At 33.9% G+C, this 19901-nt stretch overlaps 1 protein-coding gene across 1 annotated transcript in view; it reads left to right on the top strand.

The window, feature by feature from the left end:
• Positions 1 to 9609: 9609 nt before the first annotated feature.
• LOC107449110 (uncharacterized) overlaps positions 9610 to 19901 on the top strand; it is a 32248-nt gene continuing 21956 nt past the window's right edge. Inside the window, exon 1 of the mRNA XM_016064547.4 lies at positions 9610 to 9848. The gene's annotated coding sequence lies outside the window, so the exon portion shown is untranslated. The remainder of the gene's footprint in view (positions 9849 to 19901) is intronic.

Here is a 19901-nt window from a genome sequence, read left to right as displayed (position 1 = left end):
TTTGATCCTCTGCAGAGAGGATGGCTACTCTGCTATGGTAGCCCGACAACCTGTGCGCGAAGTCGAGCACTTTGCTGTAGAACAGTTTAACAAGGACGATACCGCGCACCCACGGTCCCTACGCAGACTGATCAAAGTGGTCACTCACCCGCTTATTGCCCGCAGCCAGTGATGCTTGACTTCGGTGTTCTACTGGGAAACTGTGTCTTTACGATGAGTCCACTGCGAGACTCGTTAAGATTTTGTATGATGATAAATTTAGGTCCACAGTTTTTTGGTTTCTCGTATATATTCTGCGTTTTATTTTTCCTTCAAAAAAAATATAATGTCTAAGTCAGAACTAGATTAGTGTTCCGCTAATCATTCAATCAATTTCCGTTTGCAATATTCCCATTGGACGATTCGTATTCCTATCCCAATTGAAACGTATTCCTATTCGTTACATCTATTATTGATTGATTGTGATGGTTTTCCAGTAGTCAAGTAAGTGAAGTGACATCAGTTTAGACATCTCAATTGCGAATTAGTTTTCTTCTTGAGCTGTACGGAAGATTGGTTACTTTCGATCAACTTTTTCTATGTCTTAAATCCAATTAAGTAACCCTAAACTACATTAATGGAAATACAGAGCTATAAGCTAACGCAAAGAGCTCGTCGTTAGAGTTGATGCACTTCTTCAGTTTCATGCATATCGTGTAGCACTTTTCTAACACTTCATAGATGTGGTAACTCGGATACGTGTCAATAGCTATAAAAGGATTTCCCTATCTGATGGGGAATTAACAAGAATTGAATTTGGTTCAATGTAGACCAATTTACAGGAATCGAAAAAATAAATTTTGGAACAAATAGGGAAAACTATTGAAATTAAGAATTGAATTTATCTTTAAAAGTTTGCTATAGGAAAATTGTGATCATTTTATAAATAAGCAAATTTTTAAATCTCTACTTTGGACATAAGCCTACAGTTGGTATGATAAATTACTATATTAGATTCAGAATACACGTGCAGATCTAGCAACACTCTAGCTTTAGGCCTGAGTCTCAGACTTTTGAGTCCATTCTCATTCAAAGTATTTTTCTCAATGTTTTTTCTAAATAACTGTATGCATTGGAGGACCTGGGCACACTTAGCACGCAGTCCCAAAACTTTTTCTGCCAAGTAAACGATTTTGTAAATCGTAGTGTTTAACTTATCGTTAATTCCTTTTTAGAACTTTTCTTTTTGGAATTACCTTGATAAACCTTAACCTTAAAAAACACTGTTTGATAAACCTTAAAAAACAGTTTTTGAAAAAGCATGCTCGATTGTTTTATCTTTTAAAAGTTGTAACTAAATTGAATTCATGTTAAAATACCTAGCTTCAGAATTTTTTCATTCTTTTGATGGGATCGATAAATAACAATATTAAGTTAGTTGCAAGAAAAGTAAAACTTAATTCGATTCTTCCTTATTAAAGCAAACTGTGAAGAATTTGTTGACTGATGGAAAATCGAACGAAAAAGCCTCTAGAGAAACTTTTTTATACTTTACAAACATGCTATATCAGCCACTTATTTTTAGGGGTTAAAGAATTACTTAAATATATTTATTTTAAAGAATGTGTGAATTTATTTTTAGAATTTTTTTGTCTTATTGCGCTATGTCGTGGTAACCGAAATCCTTAGACTTTTATTTCTGAAGGTCCGCACGTTGGAAAATATTTGAGACATGACTAAGCCTATCGATGAAGTGTTATCATGAATTTTAAAAAAAATTTAAACCTTCATCAAATTTTTATTCGGCGTAAAATTGTTACTCAATCAAAATTGACTGGAGTGGGTAAGTGATTTAATTTTAATGATTCAGTTGGTGATTTAATTAGTCTCTTAGTGGTTTAGTTTTGATCTATTTATTCTTTAGTGAGTGACTAAATGACTAGGTTAGTGATTTAACTTTCAATGACTCAGTTTAGGTGTCACAAACAGAAATTTAGAAATTCAGGTAGCGATTGAATTGTTAATGATTTGATTTTTGTGATTTAGTTTTTAAAGATACATTTTTAGTGATTTAATAGTTAAGTTAATAATTTAGCTTTCATTGAATAGTATAGATGCCCCAGTTCGAAATTTAAAATTCAGTTAGTGATTGAATTATTACGCATTCAACTTTAAGGATTTTATTTTATAAGGATCGTCTAAGCGATTCAGCAAGTAATTTAGTGGCTTCATTAGAGACTCGATGAATTATTTAGTGTTTAATGATTCAGTGATTCATTTATGTGATTCAGCCAGTGATTTAATTCGAGATTCAATAGATTATTTAGTTTTCAATGATTCAGTGATTGATTTATGAGATTCAGCTAGCGATTTAGTGGTTGCATAGAGATTCGATGAATTATTTAGTTTTTAATGATTCATATGACTCAGCTAGCTGTTTAGTGGTTTCATTAGAGATTAGATGAATTATTTGTCCCGCAGTGAACTGATCGTTAAGACACGATTCCCAGCAGATCACCGAAGTCAAGCATCACTGGCTGCGGTCAGTGTGTGGGTGGGTGACCACTTGGATTAGTCTGCTTCGGGACCGAGGGTGTGCGGTATGGGTCCTCGTTAAACTGTTCTACCGTAAAGTGCTCGCCTTCGCGTGCAGGTCGTCCGGCTACCGAAGCTGGGGTGCCATCCCCTCTGCAGAGGATCAAAATTGTGATGGCATGTCTTCGAATCATCCTCAGGGATGCTTCCCAGACCGTCGCCAATAGCCCATTGCGCAGCTCTAGTACGACGTAAATGAACTACAACAACAAGATGAATTATTTAGTTTCCAATTATTCATTTTTGTGATTTAATAAATGACTTAAGGATTTTTTTAATGATTTTATTTTCAATGATTATTTTGTACTTCATACAATGGCAAGTCGGTGGGTTATCTCTCACTGACTCAGTTTAGGTGTTCCAGTTCGTCGCTTAAAAATTCAGTTAATGACTGAATTACGAATGATTTAATTTAAATGATTTAATATTTTACTTGTGTCTTCTTCGTTTTCAGTATTATACCATTTTTAAAATAAAGGAAATTTCTTATATCAGTCACCTACGTTTAATAGCCTTAAAAAAAAAAGTCTGCTGCATTTTAAACATAGATTCCTTTTTAGTTAAGAGGAAATAAATAGCTTTTACGCTGACGCTCCAACTTATCTTTTGGCTTCAAGTAATTGAACTCCGAAATAAAGTTTTTGCTTATCTTTATTGTAACAAAAAACATTAGATAAAATGGTCTAATGCTTAACGGATTTTTGAAAGCTGAAATGTTTTTAAAAGCTTTACGATCAATAAAGATATAAATTTTAATTCCATAGTAAAATATTTTTTATCGTTTTTTATGTTATAACTTATGCATAACAATAGTATCTATGGATGGATATTAAATCTTATCACGTTTAGACAATTTAATACATTTTGTTTAAATTGCATGTTAGACCATTAAAAATCTCGAGTTTACTTAAAATATGGTATTAAAGTTGACTTAGCCGTTATTGAAAGTTTGAAATGTTTATATATATATATATATATATATATATATATATATATATATATATATATATATATATATATATATATATATATATATATATATATATATATATATATTATAGAAAAAAAGGAATGGTTATGTCTATAAGTTTATTTCAATCATTATATTTTAGGCCGGGATAGCCTGGTTGGTAGGGCACTGGGCCCATATCCAACAAGAGGTCGTGGGGTCGATCCCCACCGATCGAAGACTTCCCGTGTAGTAAATGGTGACTGATACACGTTAAATCTATCGAGTCTCAAAGCCCTCCATGTTCCCATAACAAATCATACCTCTAGGGGTACTGATCCAGGAGTTTCCTTGTCTTCTGGATTGGTTCAAAATTACAAGGCTACGGAGTTGAACATTAGTAGTCGTAAACCCAAAATTTGGGTTGGCTGTTCAGTGACAGTTATAAAATAAAATAAAATTATTATATTTTGAGCCACGATGGCTCAGGGGATAGAGCGTTTGCCTTCCAAGAACCAGGTTCGAATCCCAACGATGGCTAGTCGATACGAATCCGCATCCGGCTTTCCCCGACCACAGTGCTAACATGAAATATCCTCAGTGGTAGACGAATCTGGGCTAGAGTCCCTTTGCCGTCTGGCTAACCGTGGGAGGTTCACGTGGTCTTCCTCTCCATGCGCAAATGCGGGTTAATTCCTTCAAAAAGTCCTTCACGAAGGCAAAAACCCAATTTCCCAATTCTTGATCTCTTGTCTTCTGGATATGGTTCAAAATTACAAGGCTACGGAGTTGAACATTAGTAGTCGTAGACCCAAAAATTGAGTCAGATGTTCAACGACGGTTATAAAATAAAGATAAAATCATTTTATTTTGGTATAAACCTCTTAATTACTTTTTTTTTTGTAGGAATTTTGAAATTATTGATGACGTTTTTTTCCGCTTGGTATACTATGTATTCCGTTTAGTATTCCATTGGTAGTAAACGTCATTTTTTTTTAAATTATTAAGTTTGTGAAATAATTATTTGAGAAATTACCGCATAAACACTGAGGAATTCTGAAAAAGGCTACAATTCTTTTTTTATGGATTGTTTAACTTTGAAGCTCGGTATATATTCGAGATTTTTTGGCGAAGCAGCTGAACTATATATTAGAGATTTTTTTTCTTAAAAAAAAACTTATTTTAGAAAAAAGAGAACTAGCTTGATAACGTAAGATTCCAATTTGAAGACATTTGTAACTATGAGCTGTATGATCTGAGATTCCAATTTGAAGACATTTGCTAACTGCTGGCTGGATGACATATTCTATTTTGATTTGTTAACTGCTAGCAGGATGACGTAAAATTCTTATTTTGATTTGTTAATTGCTAGCAGGATGACATAAGATTACATGAAGACGATTGCCAACTGCAAGCAGTACGATCTAAGATTCCAATTTGAAGGCGTTTGCTAACTGCCTTGCTGGGTGATATAAGATTACATTTTGAAGATTTTGTTAACTGCCGGGCTTGACAATGTTCAATTTTTGCATTAAATGCTCCGCGCGTGGAATTTCTTTTTAAAATTATTTTAATCAAAATGGCTGCTTATCTTTTGCGCAAAAGATTGATTCCTCAGTGCAACGTTCAGCTGAAAACATTTCCATTCAATTATACTAAAAGAAAACAAACACAGATGTACTTCCGCATTTTATTTTTTTTGCATGATAATAATGTAATATTAATTCTTTGTTTACTAAATACTATTGATTTTTGTGCTAAATTGTTGTTTTATCAGTTCTAATCTCCGATCATAATGAAACGTCATATTATTTATCTTTTTCGAAAGTTTGATGGCGTCCCATGAATAGTAGCGATCGCTTTAGGAACCTTATTACAATAAATATTAATCTAAATAGGAAGAAGTGTAGGTTTATTATAACAGAAGAAATTTAGTATATTTATGAATCATTATCAGTCTGTCATTGGGAAATAATGATATCAGTTCCAAAGACCTTAATCAAAGACCTTAATTCCACATAATATTTAAAGTTATAATGGAATAACATTTCGGGTTAATTGAGGTTTTTTTAAATTTAAAAGAAAACTTCGACAACATTTAAAAGCATGACAGGATGCTTGTCAAATAATTAATAGAAATGTTTGGATTTTTTTATTTTGTACAATTGGTTTAAAGCATGCAGAATCATATTATTAAATCAAAAATAAAATGTTAAAGCATAAATTTTGTAATTTTAAATATCAAAACACAAAATGTTTTTGGAAAATTGCCTAAATAGTTTATAAAAAATTTAATTTTTAAACAAGTACTATTTTTCAAATTTTAATTTCGTAAAACTTATTCGATAGACTCCATTCAAAATTTGGATTTTGTAATTTGAAATTATATTGTGTAAAATGGGGTAAAAATTTACACACTTAACAGCTAACATTTGTACACTTAACTTCAAAAAAATTGTTCGAATATTATTAAAGTAAACAATTATAAAAAAAAAAAAAAAAATTTTAAAAGTATGTTTTACATGACACGGCTTTGGATAAACGAATTTCATAACTGTATGGAGAAAAAAAAATTGATTTGCAAAATTTGTTTTAGATATCTGACTGATTTCTCCTCTAAGCCATTAGATTGCGACCGGATTGCCACAAACCTCTCCCTTTATCTTGAGGGTTATCAATCCAATTTGAAGGGAAAAAAAAAGAAAAAGAAAAGCAGAGTGGTTATCTTAAAAAAGTACAAAACGCAAATAAAAAAAGTGCCTGAGAAATTGAATTTCAAAAAAAATTCAGATTAAAAATTGATTTCTAAGGCCATTCGCTCAAATTTTGTATTTTGCCATGCAAATTATCTTCTTTAAAATGTTTCAAAATATTGTACACCTTACATTTCAAAAAATTTTCGACCATAATTGAATAAATTAATAAATGTTTACTAAAAATTATTTTTTGCATGGGATTATCTTTGGATAAACGAATTTTATAATTGTGTGCAAAAGTTATTCAATTCGCTTAAAAAGTTCTTAAGATCGTTCTTAAAAAGTTCTTAAAGTTCTCTTGGTGAGCTCTCCTGATCAAACTATTGGAACCCTATTTCCCAGATTGCAACGACCCCCAATGTTTTATGGGTCAAAAATCCAAATCTGTTAAAAAATTTATGTTTATTCAGAGAAAGCATATTTTTGTGTCTGATTTCGTAAATTAAAATATCGTCTGCAACTGATGAAATATCGTCTGCCCCTCGTGCCATTAAAATTGAGTCCTAGAACGTGAAGATCCGATCGTTAGATGAAAAGTTGCTCAAGGTGATCCGTTTTTATTTATTTATTTTTTTTTTTTTTGCGCATTGTTCATCTAACCACGTATTTGATTTTCTAACAAATAATTATTTCCGTACACACAAATTAATTATTACAATATTAAAGTTAGACCCTAGAAACAAGTAGTAAAATAACACTTAAGTACTTGAAAATCGGATCACTAGATTAAAAGTTTTCATTTTATAACCGTCGTTGAATAGTCGACCAATTTTTGGGTTTACGACTACTAATGTTCAACTCCGTAGCCTCGTAATTTTGAACCCAATCCAGAAGACAAGGGAACTCCTGGATCCAAGTATTAGGAGAAATTTGTCTTCGTGGAGGACTTTTGATGGAACTAAAAGGTCTGGTTTCTTAGGACAAGCGCCTTATCTGGGCGTCAGCGTGACGTCAACGTCCCGCTAACGCCAACAAAATACTGGTTTGTTAGCTCAAGGCCTGGTTTCTTAGAACTAGCGCCTTATCTGGGCGTCAGCGGAAAGTTGACGTAGAGCTGACGCCAAAAAAATACTTTTTTGTTAGCTCAGCGTGAGCAGTCGGTCCAACGCAGACATTATCTCTCATTGCGCATGCGTTAATAACGTAAACAAATATTTATTTTGAATTTATATTGATTTTGTTATTGTCGACCAGTGTTTTAGAGAGCAAATAATGACTTTGTCCAAGAAAAAACACATTATAGCTGAGCTAAATGAAGAGTGCTATGTTTAATGAAGAAGCTATGATTAATGTCAAAATCAAAATCTTGGCTGATTTCAATGTGCTGTTGGATGTTGTCCGCCATTGCTTCTGTGGTTAACGTCACGTTGTAATCCAACTGCAGTTGAGTTGGACGGCAATTGTAGTTCAAGATGAGCGTTCGATGACGTATACTATCAAGCTCACAAATGAACCAATCAGAGGTTAGCGCTGATTTCCAGCTGAAGGCGTCCTGTCCTAAGAAACCAGGCCTTAACCCGCATTTGCGTAACACGGAAGGGAAGACTAGGGGAACCTCCTTCGGTTAGCCCAACGGCAAGGGGACTCTAACCCATGATCCGTCTAGCACTGAGGATATTTCACGTCAGCACTGTAGTTGGTGCAAGCCGGAGGAGGAATTCGCATCAACCAACCGTCGCTGGGATTCGAACCCGGTTCACCTCATTGGAACGCGCAAGCTCTATCTCCTGAGCCATCACGGCTTTTAAATCAAAAGTTATCAAGTAGTTTCGCTCTTTTTTTTCTTTTTTTTTAACCCACACTATGAGTAGAATTTTCTGATAATCTTTTTTAAATGCTATCATATTAAATAAAACAATGTCTAAAGTCAAAATTTAACTTAAATAAAACGGCTGTTTATGTTATCCCTGGAGAGAAGTTAGGAGATTCGCAAAATTGTGACAAAAGGAGGAAGGTAACAGGAAGTGACAGCCTGTAGTTTGTCTACGGTAAGAACTCCCCCCGCCACAAAGTCTGAGGCCGTCTGCTGCTATGGAAACAAGATTAGCGCATTTCAGGAAGGGTATCGTATTTTATAAATGAACCTTATGATGTTAACCACATTTTGAGACATGCTTTAAGAGAAATTCCTTAAATTATTGATATTAACAGTTTCTTATTTATTTAAAATTTTCTATTTTGAAAGAGTTGGCCATTGATAAAAATTCTATAAATGTCCACTAGCCAGTGGTTAAATTTCTTAATTTAATCCTATAGTTAATGCTAATTGATCACTGTCAGAAAAAATGCAAATCTCTTTAGAATATATTTTGCGACAATCCGTCGCGCGCAATTCATCGGAGCGACAGTTGGTCGTGGTTTCAATTCGTCGTAGCGATAATTCGTCATGAGTATAATTCGCCGCTGTGATAATTCTCGGTAAGCACAATTCACCGCGGCGATAATTCATCGTCAGCACAATTCGTCGCGGAGTCGATTCGTCATGGTTATAATTCGTCGCTGCGATAATTTTCGGCTTGCACAAATTGCTGCCGTGACAATTCATCTTGCGCACAATTCGTCGTGATCACAATTCGTCGAGGGCACAATTCGTAGTGATCACAATTCGTCGAGGGAACAATTCGTAGTGATCACAATTCGTAGAGGGCACAATTCGTCGTGATCACAACTCGTCGCGGGCACAATTCGTCGTAATCACAATTCACCGAGATCACAATTCGTCGTGATCACATTTCATTGAAGGCATAATTCGTAGTGATTACAATTCGTCGAGGGGACGATTCGCCGTGATCACAATTCGTAGAGGGAACAATTCGTCGTGATCACAATTCACCGAGATCACAATTCGTCGTGATCACATTTCATCGAAGGCATAATTCGTAGTGATTACAATTCGTCGAGGGGACGATTCGCCGTGATCACAATTCTCCGAGGGCACAATTCGTAGTGATCACAATTCGTAGAGGGAACAATTCGTCGTGATCACAATTCACCGAGATCACAATTCGTCGTGATCACAATTCGTCGAGGGCACAATTCGTCGTTATCACAATTCTTCGTCGAGGGGACAATTCGTCGCGAGCACATTTTACTTAAGGTTTTCGATGAAGTTCATGTATTTCAGCGAAATATCATTTTTACCCTGTTCGATTCACTAAATTTTTATTCATATTTTTTCATTTCTAAATTCTGGAACTAAACTTTCACTTCCTTTGACTCATTTTCGCGATGAAGATAAAGGATACAACAACAACAAAAAATTCGACTCCATGAATTTTGTTGTTTCAAGAAGACCTTTGTCCACAATAAATGCTGATAACAGGCTGCGGTGTTTGCAAATGGTGCCGCGGAAGATAACACTCTGTAAAACACCGTTATATTTTGAATCGAACAAAAACGTTCTTGGAAAAGAGAATGCGTATCCTAGCCCTGTGGTTTCACGACTTACGAAAATCGTTTGAAAAGTTAAAGGATGTTGGATGAAAGGCGTTTAAAATTCATTGTTTTCCGTAAAAAAACAATTACGATTACGTAGTGCCATTTTTTTACAGATAATTAAGGAAAAATTAGTAAGTTTATAGTTTTTTGTTTTATTTATATATTTACTGTCGTATTTTACGACTTTCAAAATTCGTTACAAAAACTAAATGATTTTGGATAAAAGTCGTTTGAAACTCAATGTTTTTTTGTTTTGTTTTGTTTTTTGTAAAAAAAAAATTATAACGATAACGTAGTGGCATTTTTTACAAATAATTATAAGGAAAAATTAATAAGTTTCTAATATTTTGCTTATTTTTTCAGAATAAGATTCTTATTTTCAAGGAAATTTAATAATATTGTCGATATTGTCTATCTGAGTAAAGTTTAGGGTTGAATTACCCGCATTTGATGAATATTATTCTTTGACGAATAGCCTTTCCAGATAATAATTAAGGTAATAAGTTGACTACTTGTTATTTGATGAACAGCCTATCTAAGTAATGTTTAGGACTACACTTTCCGATATTTGTAGTTTCATGAATAGCCTATAATACTCCGAATTGTATTTTTGTCATCTAAGGAACCTATCTAAGTAGCCTATCTAAGTTATATTTAATACTACACGTTCCGATACTTGTAGTTTCATGAATAGCCTATAATAATCCGAATTGTATTTTTGTCATCTAATGAACAGCCTATCTGAGTAATGTTTAGGAACAACTTTCCGATACTAGTAATTTCTTGAACTCTATCCAATAAGTAATATTTAGGGCTATATTTCCCCGAATTGTATTTTGTCATTTGATGAACAGCCTATCTAAGTAATATTTAGAACAATGCTTGTAATGTGATGAACAGACTATCTAAGTCACGTCCAAATAAATACGCCAAGCGTCTTTTGTCGTATTTTGGTATACGACATTAATTTACTATAGGGAACCGATTATCCGGAATCATCGGGACCATCGCTATTCCGGATAACTGATTTTTCCGGTTTTCTGAATCGCTACAAAAAGCCGTTTTTTTATTGTTAAACCCAACTAAAAAAAATATTATTTGGAAATAATCTTAAAAAGAAGAAAAAACGAAGTAATACACTAATGATTATTTCCAAAATGATAGTAAGGTAAACATCTTTCCAAAAAGAAAGAAAAATCCTAAAATTTTATGAGGAAAAAAAAAAAATTTTTTTTAAATGGCGGGAAAATTTATCGAATTTCGTTCCGGTTTTTTGGTTTTCCGGTTTTCTGATTTCCGGATAACTGGTTCTGTACTGTATTTCTTTTTCTAACACCTGAACTTGGAAATGATTTACTCTATTTTTCAACACCAAATAAATTATAAGGATTGCCCAAATAAAGAATGGACACAATTGAAGCCGTCTGAAATATAGTAGTAATAGCAGCTCGTTCAGAATTGAACAACATACAGTATAGTACTATATTAAATGTCAAAAAGAGAACGTTATGAGGACATTTATTGTTGAATGCTTGTTTACGACAAACAATGTCTAGGACAAACAGGTGTGAATAACTGCTGCGTAAGATTTCGCGAAGAGTGTTCATCAAATTCGAATCTGCCAAGAACCAGAAAGTATAAACGACATGGTCTTCCACGAATCCATTTCTAAAAAGATTTGTGCTTATCATACTCGCGCATCTCTGCAACATTTCCTGCCTTTAAAAAATCGTACTATTTTGGGTTGTCATGTTTTGGGATCATCTTTCTTGGTTCGATATTACGATCTTTAGTTAATCAGTTATGCTCTCGCTCAGAATGCAGTTTAATCAGTTATGAGCTCACTCAGAAAGCAGTTTAATCAGCTATGCGCTCACTCTAAATGCAGTTTAATCAGTTATGCGCTCACTCAGAATGCAGTTTAATCAGCTATGCGCTCACTCTAAATGCAGTTTAATCAGTTATGCGCTCACTCTAAATGCAGTTTAATCAGCTATGCGCTCACTCTAAATGCAGTTTAATCAGCTATGCGCTCACTCTAAATGCAGTTTAATCAGCTATGCGCTCACTCTAAATGCAGTTTAATCAGTTATGCGCTCACTCAGAATGCAGTTTAATCAGTCATGCGCTCACTCAGAATGCAGTTTAATCAGTTACCGTTCTTTATAGTTCTGTATGATGACGCTGTTATGGTTGCTGTATTTCTGACGCTATCACACGTGGCCACTTTTCACTGGCAGCCTTTATGTAGCAATTATTCTAAAATTTGTTTAATAAATTACTTCTGTAATTGTGAAATATATTGATGTTATGTCCAAAGAGATTCACTGTTAATGAAGAGAGCGCAAACGATTTTTGTTAAAAGAATCATATAGATTGCAATTTTTTGAAATTCTATAAGCAACTGCAGTTGATAAAAAAAATGATTAAAAAAATATATTCGTATCAATTTACGTTGGAATTTCACCTTAAATCACCTCCCATAAACTCTCAAGCCTTTTCAATCATTCCAACTAATGGAAGTTCGTGGATTTTTACTATACTCTTTCTCAAGGTCATATTTTTGTGAAGGTCACATTTTCTACCTTCGTCGCCTTGGTAACGATGGGACAGGCAGGAAACGCTACACTTTTTATTCACACGGCAGTTATGGAGTATCTACACTGATGACAAAAGTCATGCGATCAGGGTTCTTTGATCAGGGAGGGTCTGATCTAGAAATGCGGGGGACCTACACACAGAACTGTCAGAAATCCCCTGGTCGTTACTTTAAACAAAATTTACCTGTTGTTTAATAATGAAGTGTTTTTAAATTATACATAAACTACGATATACTAGCAAATTTGAGCTTATATCTATTTCAATCTTCATTTATTCAGAATTCTAATAGACAATTCTTAAGCAAAAACACAAAGTGAAATTATTAAACATTTAATAGGCCCCAGAAATGAGGTGGCCCTAGGCCTGGGACTCTCAGGTCTTATGATAAATCTGGCACTGTATGGGTTACCTATTAATAGCGTATCTGACCTCCTCTAGCTATGCGAAGTGCAGCAACTCGATGCAGCCACGGACCCTCAAAAAATTTCCATAATTGCGAAAGTGTTGCGGGGGCAGGATTTTGTGCAAGAACTGACCTCTCAATTATATCCCATAAATGTTCGATAGGATTCGGGTTAGGCGGTCAAAACATTCGCTGGAATTGTCAAGAATGCCCTTTAAATAAGTTGCAAACAATAAAGGTCTGGTGTGCATGGCACATTGTCATGTATGTAAATTCCATCGTTGTTTGGGTATATAAGTCCATGGATGGCTGCGAGTGGTCCCCGAGTAGCTAAACGTAACCATGTTCGAATTCCAGCGATGGCTGAACGATATGAATTCCGCACCCGGCTAGCACCGACCACAGTGCTGGCTTAAAATATCTTCAGTGGTAGGCAGATCATGGGTTAAAGTCTCCCTGCCGTCTTTTTGATAATTTTTTAAGTGTGCCATGTAAAATATGTTATATTTTATCTAGACTGTGCATTGAAAATCTCGCTGGTATTTCCGGCAATTTTCTTAAAGACAATCCACAAGACTTTTTACAAATTAATTCTTGCTCAAATTGAACTAAAACTAAACTCAGCGGCACGACAGCCCATAGAGTGCCTAGGCCTACTACGCCCATATCCGTTTTCTTGACCTTGGACTCTGGGGTGCAGGAGCAGATGTTCCGGCTAGGTAGTCAGCCGAACGCGGAACTCCAGTGTTTAGTTCCCAAGCATGCTTGGTACTCATTTATCGACCCACTGATGGGATGAAAGGCTGAGTCAACCTTGCCTGATCCGAGAATCAAACCCAGGACCTGTGGCACAGGAGCACAAATTGAACTAACTAACAAAATTTTGCCATAAAGCATAAAATAGAAATAATATAAACTTTGATTGGTATTGTCTTTTGAATATTCGTTCTATGGATTAATGTTTTTATTATTTTTTTTCCTCAGGCAAATCATAAATTTTTCTACAAAGAGATTACTTAATTATTTCTAACTAGTGGGCTGCGCCCCCTGCTCACTAACGCTCGCCATCCCCCGAAAATTGCTACGTAATCTTATATGGTTTGCTTCGCAAACCAAGCTCGCTTCGCTCACTACTAACTTAGGTGAAATTGCGAATGCACAAAATTCCAAGAATTCCTAACAATCATTCAAATCCATATAAAAAAAAATTTTTTTTTTAAATTACATCTTTTTAGTAAATACTAAGTCATTAAAATAAATTTGAATTCAAATAAATGACATGTAATTGGTTAAACCTATTAGAAATGTGCTATAGTATAAAATCTTAAGACAAAATTTCTAAAACTGATATCTCTTTAAAATGGTTAAAATTTTGGCTATAATTAAGTCTATTAAAAACTGAAATAAGTGAATTGCAATGGGAAAACCTGCATAAACAAAACAATGAATTTTGGAAGATATCTCATTTGGTGAGAATGCTCTTTCTTGTCAAAAAATACAAAATAAACTGACTTCAAATAAAACTCAAAGGACTTAGAATCAAATAATTAAGGAAACTACTATCACGTTTAATATAAAAGGAAGATTTATTAACTAAACAATAAAATTACAGCATCGCAGTTCCAAAAAACAAATCTCACACTCACTCAAAAAAAAAAAACATTCTAATTAGTCACCATAGCAACCACAAAACTCTTCTCGTTACCATCTATAAACTGATATATAATAAATAAATTATTTAACAAAAAATACGATGCGCATAAGCACATATTTTACACTCTGGTTATTTCAGTTTCCGTTTTTAAAAGCGCTATATGTTGAGCCACCTCATTTTGGCATGTGACATTTTTAGCTGCAATCATTGGTCGATCTTCTAGCGTTGCCATTCGGGGAGTTGTAATGAGGCTTTTTTTTGTCGTCGTGTAAGAGAAATATATATATAGATAATATTACGATATCTTCATATGTAAAATACATAAGTCACGCAATCTTAAACTAGTGTAGTCCTGAAAATGTGTTGTAATACAATATGATTTTGTGTTTATGATAAATTTTAAAAATAGTTTTTATATTTCTTATCTAAATGGCATATTATCTGTAACAATATTACTATTTGCAACTTCTCATAAACTTCTTGAATGAAAGGAAAACTGTATATTACTTAAAGTGACTCATCTTCACAAAAAAAACAATTTTATACTTAAAATCTTATCACGACTGTAAATATTTGTAAGATTAGTAACATATTTAGCAATGTCATTCATCCGTTCTTCACAAATCTATTGTATAACTTACTACTTACCTGATTTTAAATAAATACCTACTGACTCCGAGTACGTATTCCGCGTGCCATGGGATGCGGCCAGCCATACTGGTGGTCAGACATGGACTATATTGTTAAGGGATTATTTCCAGGTACGTGTCCACATCTGGAAGAAGGAAGTCCCCTTGCCGTCAGACTAACAGTGGTAGATTTTCGTGGTTTTTTTCTCTGTGTAACGCAAAATGAGGATTAGTTTCATCAAAAAGTTTTCCACGAAAGCAAATTTCTCATCTATATTATATAAAACGCCATCGGTTTTATTGATACGTACGTATGTATGTATCAATAAAACCGATGATATTTCTTTTCTCGCGCTGGCAACAGTTTTCATTTTTAATTGATTGGATTCGGCGCGCAAGAGCACGTAGTGAGCATCATATGGCTAATCCATGTTACATAAAACGCTAATACGTTTTAATTGATAGGCTTCGGCGCGCAAGAGCACGTAGTGAGCAAAATTAAGGTTTAGAATTGCTTCGGAGAAATTTGAATTGTTAACAATGACTTAAACAAAAAGTTTTATTTTAACTGATAAATACTATATTATAATTTTAACTTTTTCTATGACTATACTCATTTTCTTACTCTTTGTTTTTTATACATTTTATATTTTTGTGATAAAATAAAGAACTTATAGTTGTTCTGCTTCTGAACACTGATGAAAACGCAAAATGATGGACTTCATCAACAATCAAAAATATATACATTTATTTTACAAATTCCATATTAGGCTGGCGCCATTCAGAGAATTAAAAATACAAAATTATCTTTAGCGAAGCCGATGCTTTACATCCGACGTTCAGTGGCAGACTACTATTTCATATTGTTTTACAACACATGGCTTTAGCCCTTTTGTGGGAAAGACTTTAAAACAAAACTTACAACAGTTACTTTTCTCAACAACTGAAATTTAGAATAGTGTGATTAAGAAAAATATGTGAACTGTTTGCAATTTCAAATTAATATTGAAATGGACAGGTTTCGAATTTTCTACAGTGAAAAGTTTTCGGAACTTCAGTGTTCAAAAAAGTATACAAAAGCTAGACGTTAAGAACGTATCCAATGAGCGAGTAAAGCGAGCATCGGATTGCGAAGCAATCCGAAATGATCTGCGAAAGCAGTTCCGGGAGTTGGCGAGCACCAGCGAGCAGGGGGCGAAGCCTCCTAGTAATAATTAATTCAGGAGTTTCCTTGTTTTCTGGATCGGGTTCAAAATTACAAGACTACGGAGTTGAACATTGGTAAGCGTAAACTTATTATTCTGCCGGCTGTTCAACTACTGTTATTAAATAAAATAAAACGTAACCGTATCAGTACGATCGGACCATAGGACCTAGACCAGAGGTGTCAAACTCAATTTTGCAGAGGGCCATATATTAAATTTAGAATATGTAGGCGGGCCAGATGCAAATAAAAAATTTTACCGAATTATTAGAAAATTTTATTTATTTAATTGTATAGTTTATAATGTACGGTTGTTAAAAATCACATCAAAGCTATAAAAGATGGTAATTATTTTGAGCTAGAGGATCCAGATACCTGAGTTCTCTTGTTTTTGACAAGCTCATTGCTGTCCGGTTTCATATTTGTAATAATTATTTTAAGAATTGATTGGAGATGTTCAATCGTAAGTGGTGCCTATGAAGCTTCAAAATTGAATGGATTGTTGAAAATTGGGAATTCCGTTTCATTCATTTTGTGGAAGCCTTCAAAACGATTGTTGAATTCCGTGATCAGATTTTGCAGAAGTTGAGAATATTGATCCAATTTTTTTGGTTCACTGTGCCAAATGATTTTAAATGAGGGAAATGATCCAAAGTTTGATTTTTTACTTGATTTTCCCACAGCCTCAACTTTGTTTCAAAGGCTTGAATATATGAATACATTTGAGTGACAATCAGATTTTTACCTTGTAACTTTACATTCAGCTCAGTCAAGTGTTAATTCATATCTACCAAAAAGGCACAATCAATCCGCCAGTCATTGTCATAATCAATTGGGTTGCCTTTTTCTTACATGAAAGCTTGAATAGGGTTACGTAATGCAAAAAATCTTTCTAAAACTACTCCTTGACTGAGCCAACGAACTTCGGTGAAATAAGGGACATCAAAAAATTTTTCGTCCAAATCTTGTAAAAACTGCCTGAACTGTCAGTGATTTAGTCCTCTGCTCCTTATAAAATTTACTATTTTAATTATAGGTTGCATGACATGGTCCATTTTTAAATGTTTGGATGCCAATGATTCCTGATGAATTATACAGGGAAATCTCACAAAATTCCCTGATGTTTTCTGTTTTAATTTAGTTACAACGCCTGAATGTTTGCCAGCCATGGCAGGAGCGCCATCCGTAGTTGTGCTGCTAAGTATATTCCAGTCGAAGATTCCGCTTGTTGCTAAGAAATGTCGTCACTGTCTATCTCTCTCGCTTGTCTAGACTCGCGCGGCCCTTGAAATTACTTATAAATGTAGTGTGCACATTTTAAAACATCCGTAGAGGAATCGAGTGAAGTCTAAAAGCTCTAAAAAGCACGATTCTTCTTTCTGTGACACATCGCGATCGCGGGCCGCATTGATACGAACCGGGGGCCGGATGTGGCCCGCGGGCCGTATCTTTGACATGACTGACCTAGGCCATGCCTTGAAAAAGCACTTTGTACCATTATGGAGCCACCACCAAATAGCACTGCGCCTTGTTGACAACTTAGGCCCATGCCTTCGTGGGATTTGCACCACATTCGAATCCAGCTATTTGCTATGACCAGCTGAAATCATGAGTCACCTGACCAGGTTTTTCAATCCTCTAGAGTCCAATCAATATGGTCACGAGCCCAGGACCCAGATTGCAAAATAAGGTTTCTTTTAACACAGCAAAACTTTTTAATGTAAATCAAAAAAGGTTTGTTATGCGGTTTACGTGTAAACCTTCTAACCTTAAAACAAGATCTGTGACAATTTTGCTCTATTCCACGCACATTAACCTTATTCAAAACCGTGGAAAACAACCTTCTATATGAAAACCTTAGATCGAGGTTGACTTAAGGTTTTCAAGCGGTAAAAATTCCTTTAATAAAGCTAGTCTTAAGGTGAGAATAATATTAAATCTAGGTCATTATAAAGTTTCTTTTCGCAAAGTCTTGTATGCTGAGCTAAAATCCACCTTGTCATGACATTTCAGCGGACAATGCAATAGACAGGGACAGTGATGACGTATTTCCCCCCGCCTCCTTCCAAACAAAGTTTGGAACGTGGAGAGCTAGTGACGTCGTTGATGACGTAGGACCATATATGGCAACGTTACTTTTAAAAAGTAACGAGTAAAAGTACAAGTATTTTTAAAGAAAGTAGCGAGTAAAAAGTAAAAAGTTCTTATTTTAAAAAGTAACGAGTAAAAAGTACAAGTAAAAGTACAAGTACTAAACAAAAAAAGTAACGATTTAAAAGTGTGTTTCTAGGAAATCGAAAATTCAAAGTAAACTAAAATTTTATTGAATAATTTTCTTATGTTCTTTAATGTTTTTGCAAAATTGTTATTTATTTAATTATTTTTAATTTTGAAAGTTATGAACATTAATTTATTTTTAAATTCGGAAGAATATTATAATATAATTTTACAATATAATCGTATAATATAATTTAAAAATCAAATATGATTTTAATATCAAACTTTTTATGGATTTGCACGAAAAAGAAATTTTATCTATTGATTTTAATTTTTAGTTTATTATTTTTATTTATTTAAATTATCATTGATTTAAAATTGTTTTACTCTATAGAAACTCGTTTTAAAAGCGCGAACATAAACAAAGCAAACACGGGGTTTCAGATAGCTTTGTGATCTTTGAGCTAGTAAAAAATTATTGACTGTGCAGTATAAGTTGAAGCAGAACAGTTTACTGTTTTATTTGTAACAATGGCTTATGCTGAAGTCATGCGAGAAAATCATTTTCCGAACATTTCTGCCTAACGGAATAATAAAAATTTGTAAACGAATTTTGGTATCAGCTGCTAAATTAATACCTTCGAGTTTTCAAGAGTTAAAATAATAATTATAATAGTTTTCACTAGCACAAATAGTTCTGAAGTTCTTAGAGATTTGACTGGGCGTTGTTTGACAAGGTCGGGCATGAACATAATTTTAGTAAAAAATGTACTAGGTAAAAATGTATTTAGTAAAAAATGTATTGAGACAAAAATTTATTAATAGTGACTTCAAAAAGAAAATTGAAAAATGTAATAACAAAATCCAACATTTTTTATTTAAAATTTAATAAATAAATGCATAAAACTCGAAAATGAATGAAAATAACTTGCTAATTAATATTTTTATTCATTTTGCAAAATAATTGCATTTCGAAAGTGGTGTCACTGAGTCTGGTGCGAGAATTTCTCAGAACGTGCTTAGCCACGCTGAATAAGCTCTCCACGGGAGGTCAAGGTGTTTAAACACGAAGTTAGCTGTGAATGCATATATATTGCACATTAATTTTATAAATTAAAAAAACATAAGCATTTTTTTAAATTTAATTTTTTTTCTTCCTTTTTTTCTTTTTAGAAAGCTTACCGAGCTTCAGAAAAAAGTAACGATTTCATTCGACATTTCCGTTACAAATACTTGTACTTTTTCCCTAAAAAAGTAACGAAAGTACAAGTAAAAGTACGAAATTTAAAAAGTAACGAAGTACAAGTAAAAGTACGTACTTTTTACTTGTTCCGGCGGTACAAGTAACGAAAGTAAAAGTACTGCCATATATGCGTAGGACTAACCCTGTCTATTTGATCCTATCGCTATAGTGTGACGTCAGCTAAAACGTCATTAGGGACCTAAGTGACCCTTTTACCTACGTGACAATGCTTT

The sequence above is a fragment of the Parasteatoda tepidariorum genome, chromosome 5 (assembly GCF_982258835.1).
Source record: "Parasteatoda tepidariorum strain Cologne lab strain chromosome 5, Ptep-v5.0, whole genome shotgun sequence".
NCBI classification, from domain to species: domain Eukaryota; kingdom Metazoa; phylum Arthropoda; class Arachnida; order Araneae; family Theridiidae; genus Parasteatoda; species Parasteatoda tepidariorum.
The sequence above is the reverse complement of the archived record's forward strand: the minus strand, read 5'-3'. Positions and strand labels throughout refer to the sequence as shown.